General features: G+C 46.4%; 1 pseudogene; it reads left to right on the top strand.

The window, feature by feature from the left end:
- Positions 1 to 688: 688 nt before the first annotated feature.
- On the top strand, positions 689 to 1,932 carry LOC140218529 (uncharacterized; annotated as a pseudogene).
- Positions 1,933 to 5,690: the final 3,758 nt, after the last annotated feature.

Here is a 5,690-nt window from a genome sequence, read left to right as displayed (position 1 = left end):
TGTCTCAATTGCACATCTCTCCAATTTTTACCATTCTGCGGAGGCTTATACCGATTTGTCTCCGAAAACAGACATCATCCTCGTACTTCAAGCAATAACATATTTACCATAAGCAAAGAAACTTTTGCAGTTCAGTGCTTTTTTTTTGCTTTGGGCAACGTAGCTTGGGAGGCATTGGACAGTAGAGTTGAGGATGGAATGGGACACTGTCCTATTCCTCCCCACAGTAAGGCTGGTGCTGTGTCTAGCGAATGAACTTCATGGTTGAGCCACATTTTCTCCGAAAGCTGTCACCTATGCTTATTTCATATATTAGGCTTATAAATATTCGGTGCCAGGAAAATTATAGTAAACAAGAGACAGGCTGACTACATGAAAAATCAATTTGACACCTTAAACAAAAGGGCCATTATAAAATGCGATGTCGCTCCACTAAAAAGCTTTGATTATTCTGCACATTTGTGAGCAGTCCGGCATAAGCGCGTGAATAGTAGACTGCAGCAGGAGGGCTGTTAAGTGCATGCAATGAAGTTAAGCATGTTTTGTACATTTTTACATTTACACCTTTTACATTTGCAAATTATTGATCCTTTTCAATATTCAGGAAGACGCCAATGGTATACAAAAGAAAGTATAAAGTATACAAAAGAAAGCCGGAACTCTTGGTTTGGCAAAAAGATCGGGGTGGATGTCCGGCGAACTGTTTTCACTGACATTTGAACACATTGTGAGGCATGCAAAGTGGTCGAAGGAAGCATCCGTTCTTCTAATTCTTGACAATAATGAAAGCCTTGTCAGCATGAGCACCATCAACAAAGCCAAGGAGAGCGGCGCAATTCTGCTGACCTTCTCCCCACACTGTAGCCACCACCTGCAGCCACTTGATGTGTCCGTGTATGGAGCATTGAAATCTCGATGCACCGCTGCTTGCAAAGGTTGGCTCATATATAACCCAGGGAAGGTCATTCTTAGCTACAATGTTGGAGAACTAGTGGGATCCGCCTACGTAATAAAGGTGAAACAAAAGAACATAATTTCGGTCTTTCAGAAAACGGGCATTTGACCTTTCAATAGGGAACCGTTCACTTCGGATGACTACTTCATGTCATCAGTAACTGACTGACATGTAATATCCCCATGTGGACAGGTGTCCCGGCAGACAGCAGCTGTCATCAGTGAAACAAACAGCTTAAGCCTTCTGGCAAATGTTTGGAACTCTCAAGCAAACACCGACGGAGCTCGAAGCATCCCTATACATGCCTTAACGCCTACTGTCGATAAAGCAGCCTCGATGTCAAGGACATCGCCAAGCCGAATAATTCCATGCGATCTCAGGCCCTGCCCTAAGGCTGCACTCCGTAAGAAAGGCCAAAAAGGAATAAAGAAAAGTAGGGCAAAAGTCCTTAAGTATACACCAGAGAAACATGTGTTTGAACAAGAAGCGGCAGAAAGGTTTTCACGACAGGTAGTGGCGGCAGTCCAGACTGCCGCCATTACCGTTCAAAAAAGAAACGGTGACTTCCGAAGGATTTCAGTTCTTCAAGTGAACAAGAGACTGTTGCCGTTGCATTCGATGATTCTGACAGTTACATGTCAGATTTCAATAATGAGAGGCAGGACATTTCTAAGGCCGATTGGCCGAATGAAGCTGTTGGAGTGGCAAAGCGTGACCTTGTATTTGTCACGTGTAGTGAAAGAAAATCTGACGTCTATTACACAGGTAAATTCGAGAGCAAAGACAACATTCGCGTGTTTGTCTACTTTCTACGAAAGAAAAAGAGCTCAAAATTTTACTTTCCTCCACATAAACGTATAGGGACTGTACCAGTCGTGGACATCGTGATGAAGCTGCCAGCTCCAAAAACTATCGGTGGAATCATGCAATCTTGCATAAAGTTTGATGTGGACCTATCGGCTTACGATGTTCACTGAAGACGTTGGAACCAGTGCATTGCAAATGTCCCATTCCTCCCAAACTATGTCCCACTCCAGCCAAGGGGAGGGGTGGAATGGGCCAGATTTTAGCTGTTAGAAACTATTTTTTTAAAGCTGCGCCAGAATTGGTAGGAACCAGTGCTCCTCAGAATGTGTGCAGCATGTTTCCATTGTACTATTATCCATCGAAGATGTGGTTGCGTTCAAAATAAAGAAAACTAAAAATACATTTGTGAAAAGTGTCCCTTTCATCTCAACTCTCCCCTATATAGCTACAATGAAAAATCATGCCGATCCCAGACATTGTGGCAGTCATTGTTAGCGAAGTTTTCTGCACTGTTAGCTTTTTTTTCGGTGATTAGGGGTGGTGCTTACGGCGAATATTTCATTTATTCGGCGTTTTGTGCAACACTGGAGTGCTTAGTGCGTGCGAAACGTTACCTTGTGTGTATTACTGTGGTTTGTTTGCGTAGTGCACACAACACAAAGCGAGACGTGTTTGCTTTAGGTGTCATTGCGCGCCGTTATTGATAACATCTGAGAATTTTAGCGTTGTAATTACCATAATCGGTACACTGCATCGTGGCAGAAGTGCTAAACTGTAATTATGCGGCTGTACGTGCCAAAACCAGAATTGCATTATAAGGCAAGCCGTAGAAGACGACTTTAACGTGCACCTCAATTTAAGTGCATGGCCTGTTTTTATTTCCTTCCGTCAACATGCAGCTACCACTGTTGGGATTAAACCCGCGACCTGGATGGGGTAATGTCATAGCCGCAAAGCTACCACGGTGTGCATAGAATTGTTCATTTGATAGGTGGGTGCTTCCATTCTTTAATTGTCCTAAATGCAGCATTGCGCTTGCACGCCTTGTGTAATTTGTCGATCCGCGGAAAAAATTTCTATTGTGTTCCTTTTCTAGAAAAATCATAACCGTACCATACTTTACCAGAATTCTGAATTTACGAAGTGTCTCCGCCACACATGTCGTGTGCAGTAGTACGTTTTTTTTTTCCTTTTTACGTCGCTTCTTTCCTCTCTCGCCCTCCCTCATGAATGCAAGCTGAGAGCGGAGAACGGCAAGGGTGTTATTCACTCGTTGCGTGGATGCGTGGGGTCTAATATTAAGTCGACCAGGTGAAAGGCCAGGGTCGCAGAAAATCTGGTGTTCGCTTCATTTTCCGTCAGAAAAAATAATCCTGAACCACCACAATGCCGGCTCCTTCGCGTGACGCTGAGGTGGTATTTAACTAATTTATTTTTGAAAATAAAATGCGTCAACAAATACGTAAACTACGACTTACACACAACCTACAGACTTGGCGTCGGATAGTAACTTGAATATACGAGAAAACATATTTCTGTTGCGCGCAAACACACGCAAAAAACTCTTTTGCTTGCGCTAAGTCACTGCTTGTCCCCTCTGCCTGTCGAAGGTATGAGCCATTGCTCTGCCTACCACGGCTGCCGCGACCGGCCCATCATTGTTTTCTGTCGATGTTACGCCACGAATTCCGGGATCCTAGCTATATACATCTGCGCTGTAAAAAGAAATGGAGCTGGGCAGGCCATGCAAAGCGTACGGCAGGTAACCAGTGGACCAGAGTTACAGGATGTACGCGAAGGGAAGAGAAGCCCATTCGAGGACGGATGAAGGTTAGATGGGGTCACGACATGAGGAAATTTGGAGGCTCAAGCTGGAATCGGATAGCGCAAGAATATCGTGTTCCACTATTAAACGCGTAGCTTAAGGGTTATCCAAATTTTTAAAGCGAAAGCTATACTAACTTCGTCAAGCCGAGCTTTGTCCTCGCGGCGTATTTGACTTTCACTTGACCGCACCTCCGCCGTAGCCGCGCCGAGCCCCGACGCCACCGCGTGCAGTAGCTGCCGACGCCGGCTTCGCGCACGCGCTTTCCGCAGCTGAGACGACGCCTGACCACGTGACTCGCGGCGCGTCTGGATAAGAGGATAGCCGCACTTGCTTAGTCAGGGCGAGCGTGGCAATGGATGACAGCGAGGCCGGATCGTCTCCTCTGTGTGTTGCGCGGCAACGCGAGGCTTTGAGCCGTCGTTACCAAGCGGAGTCTGACCACCATGCAAATATCGCCCGGCGAGATGCTTCACTGGAGAGGGTCCAGATTGCAACATGCGTCGTAACTTTGAGATTGATGTACCGACGGTGTTCCCGCCCTGACTGTTCGTGCTCCGATGGTGATGGTGCGCATGCTCGCAGCGTCTCTCTGCATGTCTAGCACTTGCATTTTCCCTGTGGCACAACAGCGTCGCACCGTCGAACGATGCCACATACTTAGGCGCAGCTGTCATACTTCTCATAACGATGACTGTATAGCTAAGTATAATAATTACAGCTAAATCAAAGGTTAACAAATTGAAACCAAGACTTAACCAGGCTAAATAAGGCTTTTGCTTTGCATATCCAGGGTTAGCCGAGCGAAGCCACAGCTGATCCTTTCTCTGCCTCCTGTCGACCATTCAGTCTTGCTCGCCTCTGGAATATTTCACGGTAGTTCAGTGGTAAGCGCTGACGTTTCTGGAAGGTTCTGGTGGGGGTCGCGTGTAAGATAGCTCTTAAGGGGTTACTGTAGCGAAGCTCAAAGAAGCTCCGGGAGCTCTAAAAGGCACTACTGCGACGCACTGCAGATGTGAAAAAATGCGGGCTCTCACGCAATCGAGAGTAGTAGTAAGGATGGAATAGTTACCGGCAAAGCAGAATAATTGGAGATAATACTAGCCACAATCTTAAGATGGGTGCAGTGCATGTTCGAAACTGCACACCCCATCACACCGAACTACGCCATAATCCTGCAGAGGTCGGTATGCACGCAATAGTATCCAGCCACAGACAAAGCCTCATTGCGAGTCTCGTCTTGGTCAAATAGCCATCTGCTGTGCGGTGGGCGCTACTAAAGAGGCTACATGCACAGCTTGCATGTAGGGTCCCTAGATGCTAACGCATGGACGCTACCGCGTGCTACCTGCGCTGCCGGCACACCGGACATGCTGCTGACATGACGCATTGCTGGCATTGAAGAGAGCGTAGGCAACTCTGTCTCAGGGCCCAAAGATGACAGCTATGTGTATGGTGCCCTGCATATGCCTTTTGAACGTCGCTATTGTAGATGGCAAATAAAATTTCAGTGTACTAGAAATTACAGATTGAGCGATATCGTGAACAAACGTTTGGAAGAACTCGGAAGCAATATTTTTGGTAACTTGTCTGGGAAGTAACTAGCATATGCAGTGCGGTCTTGACTATTTGCCTGTATGATCTCGCTTGCTCTCGCCGCTTGCGCAGATGCTTTGTTTGGGTACCCTAATAATGGCTCTCGCTTTTGGCTCAACGTCAATTGAAGGTGGCCGACAGCAGGGGCTAAAAGCATTTCATGGTAAAAACGAGTTTCTCACACAGCCTGTTGTGTCTGTTATGCTCCTGCCAATAATATGGACGCTCTGAACCACCTGCCGACGTAGTGTGGAAGAAATCAACGGGAGCAGTAGCACCAGCCGAAAAGTCTAAGTACAGGTCAAAGGAGGCTTTGCTCTAAAATCACGTATGGCATACCTGATTACCTCAAACAAGGCAGGCGACCATATTTCGCCAACCGCTTCCAAAGGGCATGCTACTAAATCATTATCATAGGCAGCAGCACCGGTTTTCTCTGGGCAATAGTAGCTTATCTCAGAGGATGTGATTTTGTTTATTGCAATTGCATGAAGCCATTGTGACAGG

This window comes from Dermacentor andersoni, chromosome 5, assembly GCF_023375885.2.
Source record: "Dermacentor andersoni chromosome 5, qqDerAnde1_hic_scaffold, whole genome shotgun sequence".
Lineage (NCBI taxonomy): Eukaryota > Metazoa > Arthropoda > Arachnida > Ixodida > Ixodidae > Dermacentor > Dermacentor andersoni.
Note: the sequence above shows the minus strand (reverse complement) of the source record. Positions and strands in the feature narration are given on the sequence as shown.